Below are 25,164 nucleotides of genomic sequence, written 5' to 3'. Positions count from 1 at the left end.
TTTTTAAAAATAATTTCCAGCCCCAGCACGATGGCTCATGCTTGTAATCTCATCACTTTGGGAGGCTGAGGCAGGCAGATTGCTTGAGCCTAGGAGTTCAAAATCAGCCTGCGCAACATGGTGAAACCCCATCTCTACAAAAAATAAAAAATTAGCTAGGCGTGGTAGTGTGTGCCTGTAGTCCCAGGTGTTTGGGATGCTGAGGTGGGAGTCTCACTTGAACCAAGGTGATCGACGCTGCAGTGAGCCATGATCCTGAGACTGCACTCCAACCTGGGCAACAGAGTGAGATGCTGTCTCAAATAAATAAATAAAAATAAAATAACGTGAGGCCTAGAAGTCTGAAATTCTGGGATCTCCCTTATCCATTTGAGTGGCTGAGATGATCTGAAGCTGGATCCAGTGCTCCTGAGGGCTGCTCTATTTCTGGTTGACTGTCACTCCTAGAGTAAGAAACCTGCACCCCACGTGTGGGGCATTATGGCATCCCCTCCCTCAGCCACGTGAGTAGGTCAACAGCACTGCTCTAGACCAGGTGTGGTGGCTCACGCCTATAGTCCCAGCTACTCAGGAGACTGAAGCAGGAGGATTACTTCAGGCCAGGAATTTGAGACCACCCTGAGCAATATATTAGGTTGGTACAAAAGTAAGTGTGGTTTTTGCCATTAAAAGTAATAGCGACCCTGTCTCAGCAAAAAAAAAAAAAAAAAAAAAAAAAAAAGGAAGAAGAGAAAAAGAATCAGCTGGGCATGGTGGCTCACACCTGTAATCCCAGTACTTTGGGAGGCCGAGTTGGGTGGATCACAAGGTCAAGAGATTGAGACCATCCTAACACGGTGAAACCCCGTCTCTACTAAAAATATGACAGATTAGCTGGGCATGGTAGTGGGCACCTGTAGTCCCAGCTATTCAGGAGGCTGAGGCAGGAGAATGGCGTGAACCCGGGAGGCGGAGCTTGCAGTGAGCCGAGATCGCACCACTGCACTCCAGCCTGGGTGACAGAGTGAGACTCCGTCTCAAAAAAAAAAAGAAAGAAAGAAACAAAAAAAAAAAAAAACCACTGCTCTGTCTCTCAGCCTCCTCTTCCAGCATTGGCTGTCATCTTGAGGGGAATGCTGGCCTTGCCTGTCTCCAGCCTTGTTCTTCTCTGCCTCCTATGCCTTTAAGCACATGTTTTCTATTTGCTGGGCTGTGAAATCTGCACTTCATCTGATGGGGTTTGCTTTATAGGTGACTAGATCCTTTTCTCTTGGTGGTTTTAGAATTTGCATCTTCACATTGACTTTAAATAGTCTGATTACAGTTTGCCATGGCAAAGACCCTTTGCATTGCATTGTTTGGGGATATTTGACCCTCTTTTATCTGGATGTCTAATCTCCTGTTAGATGTGAGTAGTTTTCATTATTATTTCATTAATGGGCTGGCATGTGGGCCGTGGTTCCAGGGGGACTCAGAGAGGCAGCCGCCTGATGTCTGACCGCTTCTCTTTCTGTCTCTTTTCTTACCTGGACTCTGGGTTGCTTGTTAGCTGCTTCTGCCAGTTCTGAGTTTTCAAGGGGAGAGGGGCCCAGTGATGGCTGTTCTTTGAAGGAAAGGGAAGAATGTCTCCTGCTTAACATGTTTCTATGTTTCCAGTTAGTTAGTTAGGTTAGTTAGTTAGTTAGAGCCAGGGTATCTCACTCTGTTGCACAGGCTGGAGTGCAATGGCATGATCTTGGCTCACAGTAGCCTCCACCTACCAGGCTCAAGCAGTGCTCCCACCCCGGCCTCCCAAGTAGCTGGGACTGCAGGCATGTGCCACCATGCTTGGCTACCTTAAAAAAAAAAAATTTTTTTTTTTGATACAGACAAGGTCTCACTATATTGCCCAGGTTGGTATTAAACTCATGGGCTCAAGTGATCCTCCTGCCTTGGCCTTTCTAAGTGCTGATATTACAGGCAGGGTTTCAATTTTTTAAAGCTCCCAGCAGGGGTATTAAACTCTCCCTTTCCAGAGAAAGCACACTCTGTCCCCATCCCTCATGTTATCCTCTCCTGCCTCTGCTTAGGGTTCACTCTGGGGGAAGTGCCACTTGAGAGATTCCTTTTTGTGTGTGGCTTCTGACTGACCGGTCCCTGCTCACAGCTGCTGCTTCTCAGGGTGGGGTCCCTGAGGCCTGGAGTGTGGCCTCTGAAAACCTTCAGGGCCAGATGCAGAATGAGAGCCTGTGGCCACACAGCCCCTGGTGGGAGACGTCCTGCCACCCTTTGCTTCTTTGTGTCACTCTGGCTGTACATTTCAGATCCCTGGGAAACGTTAACTGGTAGGACCTAGAAGGGGAGGTGAGGAGGGGTCACCCCCCAGGTGTGCCTGTGGTGAGCCTTTGTGCTGAGCAGGTGCAGGGAGGGAGGCCCAGGTGCACACATCTGTGAAGTAGGGGCAGCTGGTTGGGCTCCTTGACCTGCTCCAGAACTTCTTATTTTCTAGCCACTTCACCTGCAGAAGGCCCAGGTGGCTGTGGTCTCGAGGGTCCCTTGCAGTGAACATGATGCCTGTCCTCAGCCCCTCTCTAGGCCTGGTGCTGTGCTCAGCACCGTCGTATGTGTGTATGTGTGCACGCACGTGAATGTGTGCAGGCATCATGAGGTGTGGTCCCTGCTCTTAGGCAGCTTGCCTTGTGGCTGAAATGAACCATCACCTGCATCAAGGGGTGGAAACACAAGGCCAGATGCAGTGGCCTTGTCTGGAGTCAGATGGTGGCTCCGTGACCTGGCTTCACTCCAGAACTACCTGGGGTTTCTAGTTGTGCAAATCCCAGGTCCCACCCAGATTATGAGTCCAGTTTTCTACAGGTGGAGCCCAGGAAGGTGTATTTTTAACAAGATGGTACTGCTCATTCACCCAGCCCAGCCTGTGGTCTCTATGTACCCAGGAACTGCTGACACAGAGCTTGTGCTCCCCATAAAACGGGAGACAGAGCCTTCACGGACGGGGGACATGTAGCTTGGTCATGACAGGGTGTTTTGTACCAGCACAGACTGTGTTCAGGTGACATTAAGGACAAGTTCCTGCAGGCTAGCTGCCTGGACAGGGCTGGGTGAGGGTAGAAGTTAGAGGGGTCACAGAGGGGCTTCCTCCCGGCCGCCTCACCAGCTGCTTGATTTAGGGCTTGGCTCTGGGTCCTCCTGGGCCTGATTCTGAACCACGGGACTGGTGTGGCCTGCAGGCTCCTCCTGCCACAAGCTGTTCATGGTGCAGGGGGAGAACAGCGTCCACAGTTCCCCAGACAGCAGCAGTGGATACCAGGCCCCCAGGAGTTGTTACTGAAGTAGCTGCTGGACAACTCGCCTTTCACTGAGCTCCACATAGCACCCGTGGTGATGGGAGCCGGGTGGAGAGAGTCTGCCAGCCTGCGCATCAGCTCCCAACTGGGAGGAGCAGAGGGAGGAGGGAGTGGGAGCCCCAGGCAGCAAGGCTCTGGGAGCAGTGGGGCCCTGGGTTCCAGGGGTATCTGGCAGGCCCCTCCTTACTCTACCTCGCTTAGCCTCTCGATGGAGATGCTGGCCACAGTCAGGCTCTGTCTCTGACTGAGGACTGGAGAAGTGGCGGGTGTGGGCTGCTGCCCCGTGCAGCCTCTGAACAGACCCCAGGGCCTCTGTCAATCATGACTCCTTTCAGCTGGACCCACAGGCCCTGCAGGACAGAGACTGACAGTGTGCTGTCATCACCATGAATGGGGTACGTGTCCGTGGGACTTTCCTGGTGCCCACATCCCCCAGAAGGGTAGGGTGGCCTCTATTCATTTCAAATCGGTCAGAGGTGGCTGAGCCTGAGCCAGCGTCTGACACGGAGCCTGGTTGGAGGAGGGAGGTTCCCCGAAGAGCAGAATTGCCATGCCCGGGAATCGTCATTCACTGACTGGGATGCAGTTGCCAGCCAGGCCCTGAGCATCCTTCCTCAAACAAAGGTCTCATGGCACCACCAGGACAGGTGGGGCCTCCACTCGGGGAACTTGGGGGCTGCCTGTAGAAATGGAGACCTCTGATTTGTCTTTAGGTACCCCAGAAAGGTTTAGACCTTAAAAGCAATGACACACCCAAAAAGGCCTGGGCATATATGGTAAAATGTTAATATTTGATGATTCTTGGCTTTTTCTTATACTATTCTGTCTTTCCTACTTAATTTTTAATTATTATTAAGAAAGAGAGAGTGGGCACAGTACACCTATGGTCTCAGCTACTCTAGTGGCTGAGCCAGGAGAATCACTGGAGCCCAAGAGTTTGAGTACAGCCTGGGCAACATTGCAAGATCCCATATTTAAAAAAAAGTAAGCAACCAAGAGAAGCAGCGGGAATTTTAGGAGGTGGTTCTGCAGAAGCCAGTCCTTTACACCATCTTCAACAATCCTGGCTCTTGCTGAAGTAGACTAGGGGATTCCCTGAGGGGCAGCCCTACCCCATGCTGAGACCTCTGCATGCCTTGGGGGTGGAAATATTTGATGAGACTCCAAGGGGCCCTTGGGACCTTGGGCTATGAGGACCAGAAGGATTAGTGGACTATGCCCCTTCTCCCCTCTATAGATTGAAGTAAAGCTCTTGGTCAAGTTCAACAGCAGAGAGTTCAACTTGAAGAGGATGCCATCATGAAAACAGGGGTCTTCGGAGTTGAGATTGCTGTGGTCACCAAGTGAGTGGGGAGGGGCTTGGGCTCATGCACTGAGGGTGCGTGTCCCTTCAGCTGTTTCTGCAGAGAAGAGCATGTGTGGGTCTCTCCTCTCTGTGCGTGGCCGCTGCGTGGTGAGGTCAGGCCCCAGGGAACACTTGGTGTGTTCAGCTACCTCCTGTGTTTACTCAACACCAGCTCAGGAGTGTCACTGCCGCCTTGCTTGGAAGCAGTAGGGCTGGCTCCAGAAACTGCCCGAGTGCAGGGTTTTCTGCCCTCACTTGGAATTTGTCACGGTCCCAGGTTCCCGTTGAATGGCCATAACCCCTGCCCCTTTGTCACGAGTCAGTTGCCAAGAGAAACTTGTTTGGTTTGAGATCAGTTCTTGCAGACACAAACCACTTCCTCTGATAATTCATTTGCTTCCCCAGGGTGGAATCCAGCTGGGCCTCTGAACTTGCTGGTCATGCGGGCCGGGGCCTCCATCAATCATACCCCGGACTCCTTTGTGTGTCTAAACAGCACGCTCACCCCCAACTACATGGCAGCCACTTGCGTAGCACTCTGGGAGGGCTCTGGGCATGAGCAGTGAGGACTCCAGCAGCAGCTCCCCCAAATAACCACTGCTAATGAGGGTGGCTTGAGAAGCAGCTTTGATGTGCTCCTAAATCCAGTTGCAAAACAAAGCTAAAGTTAAGGCCTCAGCACAGCGCTCTGTTCTAACTTTGAAGTATTCTTACTCTAGTGTCCTGTGTGGCAGTATTGGAATTGTTCAGTGCTAGGACTCAGAGGAGAAAAGCACTTAGCAGCGCAGGACTTAGAGCGCTGGTGCTGAGGCAACCCTTCATTCATTCCTCGGATGTGTGTTAAGGCCCAGGCCCAGGGCAGGGGTCAGGGATTCTCCTCTCACACAGCGCGCGGGTGGCAGGACCAACACTGGGTCTGATCTCCCAGCTGACAGCACAGGCTGCTAACCCCAGGCCTGGAATCTGTCAGATGCCCTTCCTGTTCTGACTTTACTTAGACAGGCCTCCTGACCTTCCCCCAAAGAACATGTGTGACTTGCAGGGGTTCTGGCTGCTTGAAAGGTCCTGAGACAGTACATGCAATGAGGACTGAGCTTGCAGAGGGAGCACAGGCATGCAGAAGGTTCTCTGTGCAGCCCCACACCTAGTCACCTTAACCATCATCCTCACTCCACCTCCATAGAGCAGGTCTCCTGTGTGTGGCCCACGCAGGGCTGCCAGGACACTGAGAACATTCCCTCCTGCTGCAGGAGAGAGAGGTCCAAGGTGCCCTACATCGTGCGCCAGTGCGTGGAGGAGATCGAGCGCCGAGGCATGGAGGAGGTGGGCATCTACCGCGTGTCCGGAGTGGCCACGGACATCCAGGCACTGAAGGCAGCCTTCGACGTCAGTCAGTGGTGGCCTGGGGAGGACGGGATGGAGGTGTGGGAGGCGGTGTCCGCGATGAGATCTCAGAGCGCTCCATGGTCCGGGCATGTCACATCCTTCTCTGTGTCTTTTCTTCATTTACAGTGTTACTATTTTTAAAAAAGAGAAGACAAGAATTATAGAAATAGCTTCTGTAGAAGTCAGTTTTTAAACCATCCTAGCCACTCATGCCACTTGCTGGGGTGAACCAGGGGCTTCTGTGGGGTCTTGGCCTTCTTGCCTTGGGGGTGGACAGGAGGTGGAAGCCCAGGACTCAGTGCAGTCTGTCCACTGCCCTGTGTGAGGATGCGGTGGGCAGAGGACACTGATGGGACCCAGCTCAGGCTGGGGCTGCAGCATCTCTGCCTCCATTTCACCAACTCTCTCAGGCTATGAAAGACATGGACCTGCCTCAAGTGCCAGAGGAGGACACAGAGGCCCCAGAGGGTCCTTTCCAGCATCTTCAAAGCAACAGGATTTTGTGCCTGCAGACCCTTCTTTGGGGCACACACCACTGACCCTGACCAGGACCCCTAGAATGCCTATCACCCCTGGGTGGGCCCTGTGGTAATTTCAGCTCCCTCTGGGGGCCCAGAATACACCTGGCCTGTGGTGAAGACACAAGCACCAGTGGCCCATTGGGTCCAAAGGAAGACACCGGTTCAAACACTGAAACCAATCAGATTCTCCCACAGCCTTCCTGCCATCAGAAGACACTGGTGCTGGGGTGGTTGCTATGTACAGGGCAGAGTCACCCGATTCCCACGCAGGCACTGTGTCCTGCCGTGCTGGCCTCCTCCTGGCCGTCACCTCGGGCCAAGCAGGGGAGAGGAATGGGAGTGCCCATGCAGCCCCATCAACTCTGCAGACACAGAACCACACACAGCTCTTGGGAGGAGTCAGATGAGCTGGTCAAAGCCCAGGAGGGACCTGCACAGTGGTCAGCGTGGCAGGGACGGTGCTTTAGCCAAGGCTGGGATGGTGGGAGACTCACTCGGGGTCCTGAAGGAGGCCGCTGCATTTCCGTGCTCTTTCCAGATAACAAGGACGTGTCGGTGATGATGAGCGAGATGGACGTGAACGCCATCGCAGGCACGCTGAAGCTGTACTTCCGTGAGCTGCCCGAGCCCCTCTTCACCGACGAGTTCTACCCCAACTTCGCCGAGGGCATCGGTGAGCACTGGAGGCCTTGGCCTTGTGGGAGACGTCTCCTCCACGTGCACTGCTGCCCTTGGAGACTGTGAAAAGTGATGTGTGGGAACCCGAGCTGTGCCCCCTCTGCCATGGTCGGTGTTTTAACCCAACCTCAGAAAGCAGGGGACCAAAATCAAGCCTGTCCTGGAAGACCTCGCCCATCCGCAGAGGGCTCCCCGTCCCTATTCCTCAAGGAGACCAAGAGGGTGAAATGGTCAGCACTGTCACGCTGTGGGGTCCTAAAGTCTGCTGTCCTCCTTCCTGCAGACCAGGACTGAAGGAGCACCCAGGTGCTCTAGCCACGGGTCCTGGCCCAGTCAAGCATGGGTTCAAACCTGGCCTGACCCTTAGTCAACCTGGAGGCTGATGGCTAGAGTGGGTGCTGGTTCATGTGGCACCTGTAGCCTCCACATCACCCTTAGGGCAGGTCTGCCTCCCAGGCCCATGCACAGAGGACCTGCAGGTGTCCCTGTGGTGTCCAGGACAATGAGGGAGTCTCTGCATACTTGGCGGGGCTGGAGCCCTCCCACTTCCCACTTCTTTGTGTCCCTCACTCCCGTTTCATTCCACGCCAAACCTCCCCTATCTTGGGCTCCCCTGGGGAGGGGGTGGTGGCAGGAGATGCCCAAGTGCAGCTCTGTCCATGAGTGACTGCTCTCACAGCTCCTCCTGCTGCTGTTCGCCGGGTGCTGCTGACCCCTGTGAGGTGGAGAAAAGGCGTTCAGGTGGCTCATACCCCACACCAGCGCCCCTTGCAGAGTCCTCACTGGGGGCCAGAGCTGTGGGACTGGATGATGACAACCCTGGGCTGTGCAGGGACACGAGCCCCAGGCACTCCACGTAACCACCTCAGGAGAGGTTTCTCAGGAGAGCAAAAATTACACGGGGCAGGCCGGGCATGGTGGCTCACGCCTATAATCCCAGCACTTTGGGAGGCCCAGGTGGGTGGATTACCTGAGGTCAGGAGTTCAAGACCAGCCTGGCCAACATGGTGAAACCCCGTCTCTACTAAAAATACAAAAATTAGCCGGACCTGGTGGCACATGCCTGTAATCCCAGCTACTCAGGAGGCTGAGGCAGGGGAATTGCTTGAGCCCGGAGGCAGAGGTTGCAGTGAGCTGAGATCATGTCTCTGCACTCCAGCCTGGCTGAGAGAGCGAGACTCTGTCTTAAAAAAAAAAAAAAAAATTACGCGGGGCAGAAGAAAGAAGGCGTGGAGGCACGGGTGATGGGTGGAGGGCCCGGCTGCCTGCGGCCCATCATGCTTGCCTGCGCAGCCCGGGTTGGGGGTGCGGAGAGTGGGCGACCATGGGGTGGTGTGGCCTGGCCCCAGCTCCAGCATCATTGTCTCCACAGGGACGTGCGGGCGCTCTGGACCAATGACCACGCGCTGGCCTGGCACCTGAGCGATGACTTCTGAGAGGACCCTGTGGCCTGGGCACGCACTCAGTGCCAGGCCTGGGAGGAGCTGGAGGATCAGCTGCCCAGCTTCCTGGAGGAGCTGCCGGACTGCCCCTGCACCCTGACCCAGGCCCGGGTGGACTCCGGCCGCTTCTTCGTGAGCCTCCCATCAGGGCCCAGGAGAGGGGATGAGGGTGTCGCCTCCCCACTGAGGACAGCACCAGGGGAGGCAGACAGAGGTGTCCTGGAGGGTGGGGCGGGGGTCTCAGGGCACCTGCAGAGTTGGCCTCGGGAAGGGGATGACAGAACCGGAGGCCACTGGGTGACAGCCACCTGCTGCTCTGCAGACAGACTACGGCTGTGACATGGAGCAGGGCAGTGTGTGCACCTACCACCCCGGGGCCGTGCACTGTGTGCGCTCTGTGCAGGCCAGGTGAGCCCCCAGGCTGGGGCCAGGGTGGGGACTGGGGACAGGGGTGGGCTCCCAACAGTGGCCTGGCCGTGACCCACTGGCTCCCGCAGCCCTCGGTACGGCTCGGGTCAGCAGTGCTGCTACACAGCGGACGGGACGCAGCTCCTGACGGCTGACTCCAGCAGCGGCAGCACTCCCGACCGCGGCCACGACTGGGGCGCACCCCCGTTCCGCACGCCACCCCGAGTGCCCGGCATGTCCCACTGGCTCTACGATGTCCTCAGCTTCTATTACTGCTGCCTCTGGGCACCCGACTGCCCCCGCTACATGCAACGGCGGCCCTCCAATGACTGCCGCAACTACCGGCCCCCGCGACTAGGTGGGTGCCATCCTGTGCCCCGGACCCTGGGAAAGATCGGGCTGGGCTGGGGTGCACCCCACCTGACCCTCCACTCTCACCCCAGCCTCTGCCTTCGGAGACCCACACTTTGTGACCTTTGATGGCAGCAACTTCACATTCAATGGGCGCGGAGAGTACGTGCTGCTAGAGGCAGTGCTGACTGACCTGAGGGTGCAGGCACGGGCCCAGCCCGGGAGGATGTTCAACGGTGAGGCCAGGGCTAGGGGCTGCTCTGGGTGGCGCAGGGTAGATCCAAGGTGGGAGGCTGGAGCCAAGTGGCGCCCGTTCCGCTCCCACCACCACAGGCACACAGACCCGTGGCACAGGGCTGACTGCAATGGCCGTCCAGGAGGGCAACTCAGACGTGGTGGAGGTCAGGCTGGCCAACGGGACCAGAGGTCTGGAGGTGCTGCTGAACCAGGAGGTGCTGAGCTTCGCCGAGCAGAGCTGGATGGACCTGAAGGGTGAGTAGTCCAGCCACGCGAGGCTGCGGGCTGCCCTCACCTCCTCCCCATTCCTGCGGGGAGACTGAGGGGAAGCCCTGGGCCTTCACGCCTCTCCCAGCCCTGGCTAGAGGCCTGGGCGGTCCGACCTCAGGCCTTCACACCCACCAAGGTGCCCACATCATACCCACCTGGTCAAAAGCCAAGAGGCCAGGATGGGGGGACATGTCCTCCCTACGGAGCATCCCGGGAGCCATCTGGAGGGAACTCACCCGGTAACGTTCACCGCTGGCCTGCACAGAGCCACTCTTGTGCTCCTGTCGCTCCCTCAGTCCTCAAAAGCCACTGCAAGGTCGCCAGCCCTGCACGGTTAAGGATGCCCCTGGCAAGCGGTAGCGCCAGCATCCGAACCCCTTGCTTCAGGGAACTGAGCGAATGAAAAGATTCCTGGTTGGGATGGGTGGGGACCTGGGAGGGGCCTGTCAGCACTGAGGGTGCAAGGACCCTTGGGACGTGCCCAGGCAGGTGTGGCTGCTGCAGCCAAGGCCAGAGGGACCCACACATGCATCTCAGCATGGGGGGTTCACCGCAGGGGCTGCACCTCAGGTGCCGCTGGGGGTTCCACCACAAGCATGGCAGGGGTGGTGGAGGGTCATGGTCAACAGAATTGGCCCTGGGTATGCCCTCCCTTTCCCTGCAGGTGCCCTCACCCACAGCCCCTGGGTGCAACCGCCGCCACCACCGCAAGGCCTCCAAAGATGATGCCCAAAAGCACTGTGTAGCTGCGAACTGGTGGGGAAGCGAGTGTCAGCGAGGGGCCCTCTGGGGTGGTGAGTGGGGACAGCTGCAGGCAGGTATATGAGCAGGGTGTCCTCACCTGGCTGGCACTCCGGGGTGGGTGAGGACCAGGTGCCATCAGCCTGGCAGGTGCTGGTCTCTGCCCTGGCCAGGCTGTAGCTGTTGTCACAGTGGAAGTAGATGGTGGAACCTGCCAGGTACCTGTTGCCCTCCTTTTGTCCGTTGGGAGGTGGGGCCAGCCAGCCACAGGACACTACTGGGATGGGGGCAGTGTGTGCTGCTGCGACACAGGAAGGGCAACATGTGAGACCCCTCCAGCCCCTGTCCCGAGACCCCAGGGCAGCCGGTGGGACCGCCGAGCCTACTTCTAACTGCCCAGCCTGGAAACAGGAACCTAAAAAGTATTAATCACAGAGATAGGAGAGGACTAGGGCCCTGCTCATTTTGTCTGGAGTTTAACTCACTTGAGGTAAAAGTTTGTGGCTGGCAGAGAGGTTGGTAAATGAGGGAGAAATTGCAAAAAGGAGAGAGTCACTGATTGTAGGAATCCCAAATTCTAAATGCAACTGAGGACAAAGCCCTGGCTGCCCCTGCACTCTGTGTGTGGGGGAAGATGTACGGAGCCCAGCTTCCAACTCACTTGGTCAAATGAGGAAACTCTGGGGAAAACGCAAAGTCTCTACAGTCAGCACTGCTTAGGGAGGAGAGTGGCTGTGGGTGCTCAAGGAGGTGGAACTTCATTCCCCAGGCCTGGGTCCCAGAGGAGGACGGCCTGTGTGCTGTGCTGGATGGTGATGTCCAGCTTCTTCCCAAGTGGGAGCCAGCAGCTGCTGAGGAAGGGTGATGTGGAACAAAAGAGAGAGCCTGGGTCTGAGGTGTGTGGTGGTTTTAATGGATCTGGGTTTCTAATGAGACAACCCCGGCGCTGATGTGACAAAATCACACCATTGTGTCTAGTGTTGTATCTTCCGGGGCAGGAGATGGTGGTTTCTGCCCTGGGGGCTGAGCCCCTGCAGGAGGCTGGACCAGCACGGGGAGATGCAGAGACGCGTGAGCACAGGGCAGGGTCCACCCTGGGGTGGGCAGAGCTGGGAGGGTAGGCCTGCAAGGGCCTCAGGGGCCTGTGCTTGGGTCATGTGCGAGGACAGTGTGGAAGAGGGGACCCAGGCAGGATGGGGACACCCATAACCCTCCTCCTGAGGACCCAAAGAGAAGGCAGAGCTGCCTCAAATCTTTCCATATGACAGTTCATTTTGTGTGTCAAATTAGGTAGGCCACAGAACCCAGTCATACACTCAAACAGAATTCTAGATGTGTCCGTGAAGGTATTTTTAAAGATGGGATTCACATTTAAAGCAGTAGACTTTGATTAACCTTCATCTGTTTTTTGCGTTTTTGTTGTTGTTGTTGTTTTTTGTTTTTGCTTTGAGACAGGGTCTTGCTCTGTTACTCAGGCTGGAGTGTGGGAGTGCAATCTTGGCTCACTGCAGCCTCAACCTCCTAGGCTCAAACAATCCACCCACCTCCGCCTCCTGAGTAGCTGGGACCACAGGTGTACAGCCCCACATGTGGCTAATTATTTTATTTTATTTTTTGTAGAGACTGGGTTTTGCCATGTTGCCCAAGCTGGTCTCCAATTCCTGAGCTCAAGTGATCCACCCACCTCAGCCTCCCAAATTGCTGGGATTACGGGTGTGAGCCACCGCACCTGGCCAAGCTCATCATTTACAATGTGAGTCATGTCCTTTACCCAGTCAGTTGACAGCCTTGATAGAAATAAGATGACGACTGAGCTGTTATCTCTGAGATGACAACAAGAAACACATCGCCCAGGTGGAGATGACAGAGACTTTGCTTGGGTAAGAGCCTATCAGATCCATGTCACCCCAGGTCCATGTTGTAGGTGACAGCACGGTTTTAGCTCAGCAACGCTCAGCCCCAGGCCGGCTGCACCCACACTCTGCCCATCAGCCCCAGAGCCGTGTGTCTTGCACGGGTCTGTGCCTCTTCCCTGACTCCAGCTATGCTCCTTGGCTCACCCTTTCTGGTTCCTCTAACTTTCCACCAGCATCCTTCACCTCCCCTTCCTCAGACACAAGCAGGCCCCATGGACCCAGAACAGGATTCTTTCAGTACTTAAGTTTTACTTCGATTTTTTTATACTTTTCAAACTAAGCTTGGCTTGACCCAAATCAACATCTTTCGACCTCCACCAAAGTCTCCAACGAGATATTTTTATCTTAAACCACAAATTTCTCCTTGAAAAAACATAATTAGGGTGAGGCAATATGAACAATGGATAGAGCTAAAAGTTAAACTAAATATAAGCATGTGGCCCCGTCAGATCTAGTTGTTTGAGGAAAATCACGGGTTGTTTGAAGAACTGACAACAGAAGGCATGCCTGAGCTAGACTTGGGAAAAGTCACCAGCCAAGATGACTGTGCAATCCCAGAGAACAGAAGGGAGGTTTTTGCTTACTTCTCTGTAGGTCTTGGGCACTAAGTCTTAGAGTTGCTACGCCATACATTACAGTAATAGCCTCATCCTCAGGCTGCAGCCCAGAGGTGTGCAGAATCCCTGCATTGGCTGAGGCATCTTTACTTCCAGAGAAGCAGCTGGGGACTCCAGAGCCCTGGTGTTTATTTGAGTCTGAATAGTATTCTCAGGAGAAACTGGGGAGGGATCCCTGGCTTTTGCTAGGACCAGAGTATTGAGAAGTCATCAACACAGAAGCCACTGCTCAGGGTGCAGGTGAGTCTGGCAGATGCTCCCAGGGATGCAGAGAGGCAGGGCGGCTGAGTCAGCATGGGCTGGGAGAGGGAACCTGCAGACAGACAGTCCTAGGTGCTAGGACAGTGACCAGGGTTAAGCTGTTTGGGGGTATGAGCCAGAGGAGGATGACACAGGCTCAGGACCTGACCCTGGACATCAAAAGACTGTTCCTATCTGTGCAGTGAGAGAGGAACATGAGGAGGAGGGGATCCAGGCCCTGGTGGACACAGCCCTCCTGAAACCTGAGTGCCGTGCTGGGCCGCACAGGCCTTTTTTATCTTCTCCACTTGCCTGGTGGGGAGGGGCTGTTCATGTCAATTTGTTTGATCCACTGGTGATCTCTGCCTCACCCTGAGAACCAGCTGAGGTCTGAGCTTGGTTCTTTAGACAGAGGGTCTGAGGGGTGAAACTCAGAGTTTGCCCCACTGGAGGGACCAAGGAGGAAGCAGCTTCTGGGACCTTCCACAGATCTGTGAGCACGAGACTCTGCCCAGCTTGGAAGGACACAGCTGCTGACTCCTCGGCAGCAAACACAGGCTTTGTGCCCTAGCCCTGGGGAGATAGGGGGGCGTCACAGCTGCGGGTGCTCCTGTGCAGACCCTGAGACAGACCCACAGTGCCCTCTGCTGCTTGCTGGCCACCCTGCAGTCTCTCAGCGGAAACTGTGAGTGGAGTCACCTGAGAGCCAGGCCACTGTCAGGCCACAGAATCTGTGAGTCAAGACTCTGGCTCTGCCCCGTGTTACTGACAGGAATAAGAATCCTTTACTCATGAGGTTTTTCTGGATTTCCAAGAGAAGCCCACGAGGGAAATCTGATGACCATCCAATGTGAGGAGGCTGCAGGGAGCGGGGAATGCAGAGGGCTCTGGAAGCGAAGACCTGAACAGCTCCCTCCACAGGGGCCAGGGAAGGAGGCAACTGATAGTTGGATATTGTAGATGGGAAAATGTCTCACATGTCTGGCCTCCATCCTGGATGATTTTACTCTTAGGCCACATATGTTGCTGCCTCTCCTGCCACAGGATGCCTCTCCTGAGACCCAATACCATGGATGGGTGGCTCAGCACAGCCTGGGCCCTGGACCCTGAGAGATGAGTGTGGTGCAAAGGAACATGCTTTAGTCCACTCCGGAAACACTAGCAAAAGACCAGGACAAAGCAGCAGTGAGACAGGCGTTGAGGACATCAAAGTGAAACCATGAAAGACCACTGTGGTGAAGCAGTGGACAGAGAACAGGAGCGGTGGAGGCGTCCCCAGGGGTAACACCAGGTTTTGTCCACGGAGGTACAAATTTACTTGTTCAGGTCATCTCAGTGCCCTGGATCTTCTTGAAGTGAAAAATCACTGAAGTCTTTGTGCTTTCTGACATTCTGGGCCCTCTCTTCCTTCATCTTCCTTTGCTGCCCCAGCTTGAAGAGGGTCTGCATTGGCACATTCAGTGAGGGGCTCTGAGGCGGTATTGTCCTCCTTGCATGGACATTTTCCACCAGAGGCTGAGAGGTAGATCAAGTGCTGAGTTCCTCTTCTCAAGTGCAGCTCACTCCCCCGCTCTCTGAATGAGAACCTGTTATCTATGTGTGTTTCTCTTATTTCCACCCAGGGACGCTTTTGTTAAAACTGTGTATATCTCCTCTGTTTAAGGGGCAGCGGTGGCCGCAGGTGCTCCTCATGCTTGAAGGAATGGGAGGGGAGTGTCCACAGTGGCTCGGCTCCTTGGCTGGGCGCAGTCACTGGCAGGGTCAGCTCCAAGTCCTCATTAGACCAGCGCCCAGGCTCCTTAGCCCAGGAATGTCCAGAATCTGGGCACAGAGCCCAGGCCTCAGGCCACCGTGGCCCACCTGAGCAGCTCCTCCTCTGCACTTCCTGGGGCCCGGCATGGAGGCACAGCCCCCGAGGCTGCTGGAGGATGACCAGGGCCTATTAACATTTGTGGAGAGGATCCTGAATGGGGGCTCAGGCAGGGTAGCATTGGTCAGATTTGACCCTTAGGTCTCAGAGAAAGTGCTGGAGAGGGTGAGGCTGGAGGTTGGGGGCTGGGTGGAGAACGGGGTTGGGAGGAGAGGAGGGGGGGAGTTGAGCCCCCTCAGTGTGGCCTGCAGCGCTGGGAGTGGCCACATGGGGGCAGCAGAGTGTAGGAACAGCAAGTCTGGGTGGCGGGAGGTTGGGAGGGCAGTCAGCCCCGCCCTGCAGCTGGATCAACAGGGTTGGTCACAACCGCAGCCAAGGTCTGCGCACAGCCCACCCCTCTGCCTCCCCTCACCTGGGCCATCCCCCCATCTCAGGAGTGTTGAAGAGGTTGCACAGGTCGCCCCAGGTCATTCAGCAGGCACTGACCATAGGTTGGGAGTCCAGGCCTCCCACCTACTTGGCCTTGCCCTTGGCGAATGGGAGAGCTGGGGAGGCAGAGGCAGGTCTCATCTGAGGCCTTCCTGGAGGAGGGGAATGTGCATGATGGGGCACGTGTGCGGGAACAGAGCTGAGAGGGTTGCAGGGCGGGGTGGCAGGAGGCTGGCGGATGGGAATGGGGTCTGGTTTCCTGTCTTTCTAGACCTCACTCTATTGCTTCCCCATTCCCTGGGTTTGCACCTCCAGGCACGGTGGGGCTGAGGGCCAGCCGCTTGGCCAGCTGGGCAGGCACTTTCCTCCCTACAGATGAGGTAAGGCAGGGCTCCCCTCCCACTGTCTGAATCCCCAGCGCACCCTGTTCCATGCCAGGCCTGGGCCGCCACGTGTCAGTGGGTGAGAGGTCAGTTTCCTGGTCAAGGCCTGGACATGAGGGAGCGGGCACAGGTTTACAGGGGGCCCAAGAGGGTCAGGGGCAACTTGGCAGCTCATCAGGTCCACTAGAGGGTGTCCCAGACAAGAACAGCCCCCGAACTGAAGTCACCAAACAGGTTAGATTCTCAGAGCTCTGATTGGTTGGACAAGGTGTTCTGGGTAGAGGAACAGTCTATGCAAAGGCTCAGAGGAAGTGCAGTCGTATCTGCGGAATGGCAGGGGTGGGGGCCAGCCAAGGCCACCCCTACCAGGCCAAGGCAGTTAGACTTCATCCTAAGAGCAAAGTGTGGCCTGCCTCGGGCTCCCCCACCCCCACCAATCTCCCTCCAGGATGGGCCCTTTGCCCCCACACCTCCCCTTTCCAGCAGGAGAAAGGGTGCCCTGTCTGTGGCCCTAGTCCCAGACATCAGATGTTCCCAGTGACAGGGGCGGGCCAGGCTGGGAAGCCCCACCACCTGCCAGGGGCTTTTCCTGGGGCCTGAAAGAGACAGAGGCAGGGCCTGTGCAAAGGCGGAAGGCCTGGAGCCGGTGCAGACTCTCTAGAGACATCAAAGGCGGTGACCTCCGCCTCAGGGGGATGGTCTCCCAAACAGCAGCCCAGGGCTTGCAGGACGGGCAGCCATGGGAGCTTGCGGGTGGTTCACGGTGGGGTTGAAATGACAGAGTATCAGAGTCACCCAGTGGCCTGTACCGTCGTGGTGGCACCAATCTTAGTGGGGCAGATGGTAACCCAGGGCTTTGGAAACACAGGTGATGAGAGAGCTGGGGGTTATAACAGGAGCTGATGAGGTCCCTGCAGGATCCCAAGACCCACCTTGGGCAGAAGGGCAAAGGGAGGAAGGAGTGTGCTATGGGAGCCAGGTCCAGGTCCCCATGGAAGTGGGTGTCACACAGGCCTGTGGGCCGAGGGGAGTCACAGAGGTGACAGCCCAGCTGCAGGTCCCCGTTGACTAGAGCAGGGAAGCCCCACTTCTCTGTGCCCCCTGCCCTCCAGCCTCCCACTAGGTCTCTTGTTGGCTGAGCACAGTGGGTGCGGCTGACCTGGGGGCCAGGATCTGACTCAGTACAGTACAGTACAGCCACAGCTGGGGAGCGAGGGACCCCCTCCTCTGCCACGCTGCTTCCTTCTGCAAGCTCCAGGGTGGCCGAGTGCCTGCTGTGGGCCAGACCTCTGCTAGGCCCATCAGGACCCCCCTGTCCCCAGGGTCCAGTGCTGCCAAGGAGGAGGGAGGGGTCAGTGCAGCGCATTGTAGGAGTGGGAAGTCAGGGAGGCATCCTGGAGGAGTCCGGCTTCCCACAGGCTCCCCTCCAGGCTTTCACCAGCTCCCTTTGTTGCAAGGATATAAGGATGACTGACTTTGGAAGCCATGCCAACCAAGTCCCTGCTGACCTGATCTCCCACCACTACTGTTCCAGGACCAGGAAATAAACTTCTTTTCTGATTAAGCCTTAATATGTCCAATTAAGCCTTAATATGGACCATTTGTTCAAGCAGTTGGTTGGTCCTGAGAAAGGAAAGAAACTTCTCTTTGGTGAGACAGGGTCTCACTCTGTCACCCAGGCTGGAGTGCAGTGGTGCGATCATAGCTCATGGCCACCTCAACCTCCCAGGCTCAGGTGATCCTCCTGCCTCAGCCTCACAAGTAGCTGGGGCCAGAGGCACACCCAGGCTGGTCTTGAACTCCTGGGATCAAGCAATCCTCCTGCCTCAGCCTCCCAAAATGCTGGGATTACAGGCACGATCCACTGCACCCAGCCAAAAATAAACTTTTTACCTGAGGAATGAGCGCCCCCTTTAATTACAGGCCCAGAGAGGCACTGAAATGTGACGGGGTGTCACAGCAGTCGTGCCTCACTCCCACCTTGATGCCACTTGCTAGGTGGGTTCTAGACTAACTGATGTCAAGTAGCCATAAAATGCCATGTGCTGGACACCATAATGTAGGGGCCACAGGAAAACTTCCCCTTCACCCTCTGAAGGTTCAAGGAAAAATCAGCTCACAAAAGGCAGATTAATTGGAAAACAAGGCATGCAAATTTATTAGCATGCATTGGGGAGAATCATAGAGTCATTGCCGAATATCCCAATGGGATAAAGATGCTTATATACCCCGCTTCTTAGGGGAAAGGGAAATGGGAATCTCTCCTTTGATACTCAGCTGCAGCCAGACTCCTGCAGGAAGCCCCCCTGACCTCCCACTCCTACAACGCACTACACTGGCCACTCCCTCCTCCTCGGCAGCACTGGACCCTGAGGGGAGGGGTCTCCTGATGGTCCACAGCGGGCACTTGATCACCCCGGGCTGGCAGGAGATGGGAGTGAGGATGATTTCAGGAGGACAGTACATGATTTGGGCTGGGGAGGATTTTTGTTTGTTTGTTGTGTTTTAAGAGGGAGTCTACCTCTGTCACCCAGGCTAGAGTGCAGTGGTGCAGTCTTGGCTTGCTGCAACGTTCACCTCCCAGGTTCAAGCGATTTTCCTGCCTCAGCCTCCCGAGTAGCTGGGACCACAGGCACTCACCACCACGCCCAGCTAATTTTTGTATTTTTCGTAGAGATGGGGTTTCACCATGTTGGCCAGGTTGATTTTGAACTCTTGACCTCAGATGATCCATGTGCCTTGGCCTCCCAAAATGCTGGGATTACAGACATGAGCCACTGCCCCTGGCCTGGGTGGGGAGGATTTAATGGGCTTAAAGAACATACAATGGGCCAGGCCAGGTGGCTCATGCCTGTAATCCCAGCACTTCGGTAGGCTGAGGCAGGGAGATTATGAGATCAAGAGATCGAGACCATCCTGGCCAATATGGTGAAACCACATCTCTACTGAAAATACAAAAATTAGCCGGGCGTAGTGATGTACGCCTGTAATCCCAGCTGCTCAGGAGGCTGAGGCAGGAGAATCACTTGAACCTGGGAGGCGGAGATTGCAGTGAGCCAAGATCGCACCACTACACTCCAGCCTGGCGACAGAGCGAAACTCCGTCTCAAAAAATAAAACAAAATAAAACAAACAAAAAAACATATAGTGCCCTGGGACAAAGTGTGTTGGGCCTGAAGAGCAAACAATAGATTGTGACAAGTCCGTCCAGGTGTGTTGACAGTTTTCAGTCTTTCTTCCTGTGACAGGAGTTCAGTTAAGGAAGACTCACAGGAGGGGCCAGAGCTCATGGTTTTCTTCTTTGGCAGATCCAGACTTCAGGCAGATAAGGAACTTCAGAGAACAACTTCATCCTGAGCTCTGGCTGACAGAGTGAGACCGAGGCGGGGAGAGGCCAGAGACCTTGTGGCTTCTTCTTCAGTTCAGTGCCATATTTTGAGGTATCAGTTTCTGAGCCCCAGCAATAACTCATACTCTATAGTTCAACAGTAACCAGCCAGGCAAGGAGCAGTGGCTCACATCTGTAATCCTAGCACTTTGGGAGGCCAAGGCAGGAGGATCGCTTGAGGCCAGGAGTTCAAGACCAGTATGGGCAACATAGTGGAGCCTGCCTACAAACACACACACACGCGTGCGCGCGCACACACACACACACACACTTAGCCATGGCAGCATGCACCTGTAGTACCAGCTACTCGGGAGACTAAGACAAGAGGATCATTTGAGCCCTGGAGGTTGAGATTGCAGTGAGCTGTGATGGCACCACTGCACTCCAGCCCAGGCAACAGAGCAAGAGCATATCTCTAAAAAAAAAAAAAAAAAAAAAAAAGTATAGCCCATCACTAACCCATGTTATTGAAACTGACTTTGCAAAAGTATAACTGAGGAAATTATGACAGTGAAAGAAATCAGAGGTGACCAACTCCATCTTGCTTCTAACTTTTAAGCTGTCCTTCTTCATTCCTGGGTGTAGGCTGAACTAACTTTGGGAAGGAACTCAGTTCATGGTTTGACTCTGAAATAAAAGTGTTAACAGCCCTTTCCCGAAAAGACCCCCTTCTTGCCTGGGGACCTGTCCGCCTTTGCAGGACTAACAAGTTAGCTACAAGATTAAAAATTACGGCCGGGCGCGGTGGCTCACGCCTGTAATCCCAGCACTTTGGGAGGCCGAGGCGGGCGGATCACAAGGTCAGGAGATCGAGACCACGGTGAAACCTCGTCTCTACTAAAAATACAAAAAAAAATTAGCCGGGCGCGGTTGTGGGCGCCTGTAGTCCCAGCTACTCGGGAGGCTGAGGCAGGAGAATGGCGGGAACCCGGGAGGCGGAGCTTGCAGTGAGCTGAGATCCGGCCACTGCACTCCAGCCTGGGCGACAGAGCGAGACTCCGTCTCACAAAAAAAAAAAAAAAAAAAGATTAAAAATTACAGTTTAGGGGCCGGGCGCGGTGGCTCAAGCCTGTAATCCCAGCACTTTGGGAGGCCGAGACGGGCGAATCACAAGGTCAGGAGATCGAGACCATCCTGACTAACCCGGTGAAACCCCGTCTCTACTAAAAAGTACAAAAAAACCAGCCGGGCGAGGTGGCGGGCGCCTGTAGTTCCAGCTACTCGGGAGGCTGAGGCAGGAGAATGGCGTGAACCCGGGAGGCGGAGCTTGTAGTGAGCTGAGATCTGGCCACTGCACTCTATCCTGGGCGACAAAGCAAGACTCTGTCTCAAAAAAAAAAAAAAAAAATTACAGTTTAGGGGTCATTCCACCTCTGGCTCCAAGAGTCTGAACCTCCCCAAATTGCTCCTGGGGATAACATCACTATTGTAAAACTTAAAATTAGGGCTTGAGATATTTGGCAGACCCTGCACTCCATGGATCAGCTGACACCACCCAGACCGGTAATGTTGCTCAACCAGTTCTGCCATCGCAGCCAGGAACAGAAGACAGCAAAAAAAAAAAAAAAAAAAAAAAACCTCACTGCGGGCTGGGCATGGCGGCTCACGCCTGTAATCCCAGCACTTTGGGAGACCGAGGCAGGCAGATCACCTGAGGTTGGGAGTTCGAGACCAGCCTGACCAACATGGAGAAACTTCGTCTCTACTAAAAACACAAAAATTAGCCGGGCATGGTGGCGCATGCCTGTAATCCCAGCTACTCAGGAGGCTGAGGCAGTAGAATCACTTGAACCCGGGAGGCAGAGGTTGCGGCAAGCCGAGATTGCACCATTGCACTCCAGCTTGCACAAAAGCGAAACTCTGTCTCAAAAAAAAAAAAAAAAAAAAGAAAAAGAAAAACTAACTTCAACCCCCTGTGATTCCACCTCCAACCTGACCAATCAGGACTCCCCACTTCCCAAGCCGCTACCCACCAAATTCCAAATTATCTTTAAAAACTCTGATCCCCTTGGTCGGGCGCAGTGGCTCAGGCCAGTAATACTAACACTTTGGGAGACTGAGGCAGGTGGATCACTTGAGGTCAGGAGTTCAAGACCAGCCTGGCCAACACAGGGAAATCCCGTCTCTGCTAAAAGGGCAAAACTTAGCCGGGTGTGGTGGTGCATGCCCGTAGGCCCAGCTGCTTGGGAGGCTGAGGCACAAGAATCACTTGAACCCAGGAGGTGGAGGTTGCAGGGAGCGTCTCAAAAAAACAAAAGGCAAAAAACAAAAAACTGTGGTCCCCGAATTCTTGGGGAGACTGATCTGAGTGATAGTAAAACTCCGCTCGACTCTGCATGAATTACTCTTTGTCCACTGCAATTCCCCTGTCTTGATAAATAGACTCTGTCTAGGCAACTGGCAAGGTGAACCCATTGCAGTTACTAAACCAGTGACAATTCCTGCTAAACAACTTTGTATCAGCCCACTCCTTATTCTTTTTTTTTTTTTTTTTTTTTTTTTTTTGAGATGGAGTCTTGCTCTGTCGCTCAGGTTGGAGTGCAGTGGCACGATCTTGGCTCACTGCAGCCTCCACCTCCCGGGTTCAAGGAATTCTTCTGCCTCAGCCCCCGTGAGTAGCTGGGGCCACAGGTGCATGCCACCACTCCCGGCTAATTTCTGTTTTGGTGGAGTTTTCTGTGTGTTTGAGACAGAGTCTCACTCTTGTTGCCCAGGCTGGAGTGCAATGGCACGATCTCAGCTCACCACAACTTCCGCCTCCCAGGTTCAAACGATTCTCCTGGGGTTTCTCCATATTGGTCAGGCTGGTCTCGAACTCTTGACCTCAGGTGATCTGCCCGCCTCAGCTTCCCAAAATTCTGGGATTACAGGTGTGCGCAACGATGCCTGACTTCCTTATCCTGTCTTTTAAAAAACTGCTTTTGGCCAGGCATTCAGAAGGCTGACCTTCTGAACTGGCTCCCAGCTATTTGGGAGGCTGAGGCAGGAGACTCGCTTGAACCCAGGAGGCGGAGGTTGCAGTGAGCCAAGATTGCACCACTGCACTCCAGCCTGGGTGACAGAGCGAGACTCTGTCTCAATAAATAAATAAACAAAAACTGCTTTTGGGCCAGGCACAGTGGTTCATGCCTGTAATCCCATCACTTTGGGAGGCTGAGTTGGGAGGATCACTTGATTTCAGAAGTTGGAGGCCAGCCTGGGCAACACAGCGATATGCCATCTCTTTAAAAAAAAAAGAAAAAAAAAATCTGCTTGTAACAAAGGTCCAGTGAAGCACTCCCCAAGGCAACTTGGAAGTGTGTCTGGGGCAACCGTTCTCAACCTTGGCCCAAATAAACTCTCTATATTAATTTTGCCTCTGTTTCTTTCTTTGTTTTTTTGAGATGGAGTTTCGCTCTTGTTGCCCAGGCTGGAGTGCAATGGTGTGATCTCAGCTCACCACAACCTCCGCCTCCCAGGTTCAAGCGATTCTCCTGCCTCAGCCTCCCAGGTAGCTGGGATTACAGGAGTGTGACACCACGCCTGGCTAATTTTTATATTTTTAGTAGAGACGGGGTTTCATCATATTGATCAGGCTGGTCTCGAACTCCTCCTGACCTCAGGTGATCCACCCGGCTTGGCCTCCCAAAGTGCTGGGATTACAGGCGTGAGCCACCGCGCCTGGCCAGTTTCTTTCTTTACGTCGACAGTCCCTGTAACAACACACCAGAGGCATAGGTATAAAAATATGGTCTTACCTTTTTCATTAGTGTGGAAAATAAATACTGTGTGTGCAAGGTGAAAAAAAAATCTAAACAGAACAATGCAGGGAACTAGCCCCTGGCTAGGGGACATTGAAGCTGTGCTCAGCCTTTTGCTTCTTTAAACACTGTTGTGCTGTGTAAATAAGTTCAGGTTAACCTGGAGGAGAAATTTGCTGAAGTAGATCAGCTGGTTAAATGGCACAAGCATTGTCTATCTAGAGTTGTACCAGTTGACGCCGCTACCAACCTACAAGAGAGCCTGGGTCCCCACGCAGTCACTGGCATTCGGAGCCTTCACATTTTTTGCTCTGCCAGATAGATAGAGCCTTCAGCATGTTGCTGGGTGATGTGACATTTCCCAGAACTCCGTTTCCTGCGTGTTTCTGGTTAGGGTGAGCCACGAGAGATTCCTGTGCAAGATTTGGCAGAAGTGAAACACAAGTCATTTTCTTAGCTCCCTTTCCAGTCATGGCCACAGGCAGAGGCCAAGCCTGCAACTGTTCTGCCTTTCCTTGGATCTGCCTTCAGCTATGCCGACTCCTGGGCCACATGTGTGACAAAAGGTCCCAGCTTTTCAGGAAACCCTTGTCACCCATGGCAACAAGATAGGACCACTTGTAGTGGCTCACACTCGTAGTCCCAGCTATTTGGGGGGCTGAGGTAGGAGGATCACTTCACTTGAGGCCAGGAGTTTAAGACCAGCCTGGCCAACATAAGTAAGATCCCGTCTGTACTGAAAATACAAAATTAGCTGGGCATGGTGGCACATGCCTGTAATCCCAGCATTTTGGGAGGCTGAGGCGGGTGGATCACCTGAGGTCAGGAGTTTGAGACAAGCATGACCAACATGGTGAAGCCCCGACTCTACTAAAACTATTAGCTGGGTGTGGTGGCGACGCCTGTAGTCCCAGCTACTCGGGAGGCGGAGGCAGGAGAATCGCTTGAACCCACCGGAGGTTTCAGTGAGCTGAGATCGGGCCACTGTACTCCAGCCTGGGTGACAGAGCCAGACTGTCTGTAAATAAATAAAATAGCCAGGCACGCTGGTGCACACCTGCAGTTCCAGCTAATCTAGGAGGCAGAGGCGGGAGGATTGCTTTAGCCTGGGATGTCAAAGCTGCAGTGAGCTGTGATCCCAACACTGCACTCCAGCCTGGGTGACAGAGTGAGACCCTGTCTATTAAAAAAAAAAAAAAAAAAAGGAAAAGAAAATGCCAGTTTTTCTTTTTTCTTATTTTATTTTATTATTATTATTATTATTTTTTTGCCCAGGCTGAAGTGCAATGGTGCCATCTCTGCCCACTGCAGCCTCCACCTCCCAGGTTCAAGCGATTCTCCTGCCTCAGCCTCCTGAGTAGCTGGGATTACAGGCATGTGCCACCATGCCTGGCTAATTTTTGTATTTTTAGTAGGGTCAGGGTTTCACCATGTTGGTCAGGCTGGTCTCAAACTCCTGACTTCAAGTGATCCACCCACCTTGGCTTCCCAAAGTGCTGGGATTACAGGCGTGAGCCACCGTGCCTGGCTGAAAATGCCAGTTTTTCTTTCTTTCTTTCTTTCTTTTTTTTTTTTTGAGATGGAGTTTCGCTCTTATTGCACAGGCTCGAGTGCAATGTCACAATCTCAGCTCACAGCAACCTCCACATCCCGGGTTCAAGTGATTCTTCTGCCTCAGCCTCCTGAGGAGCTGGGATTACAGGTATGCGCCACTACGCCTGGCTAGTTTTTGTATTTTTAGTAGAGATGGGGTTTCACCATGTTGGCCAGGCTGGTCTCGAGCTCCTGACCTCAGGTGATCCTCCTGTCTTGGCCTCCCAAAGTGCTGGGATTACAGGTGTAAGCCACCATGCCCAGCCCCAATTCCAGTTTTTCAAAG

General features: G+C 54.3%; 1 protein-coding gene and 1 pseudogene across 1 annotated transcript in view; both read left to right on the top strand.

Annotated features, from left to right (window-relative positions):
- The window catches only part of GGT5 (gamma-glutamyltransferase 5), a 245,990-nt gene that overhangs the window by 9,615 nt on the left and 211,211 nt on the right, over nucleotides 1–25,164 (top strand). The window lies entirely within an intron of this gene.
- On the top strand, nucleotides 3,695–6,471 carry LOC112632641 (annotated as a pseudogene).

Source organism: Theropithecus gelada, chromosome 10 (genome assembly GCF_003255815.1).
Source record: "Theropithecus gelada isolate Dixy chromosome 10, Tgel_1.0, whole genome shotgun sequence".
Lineage (NCBI taxonomy): Eukaryota > Metazoa > Chordata > Mammalia > Primates > Cercopithecidae > Theropithecus > Theropithecus gelada.
Note: the sequence above shows the minus strand (reverse complement) of the source record. Positions and strands in the feature narration are given on the sequence as shown.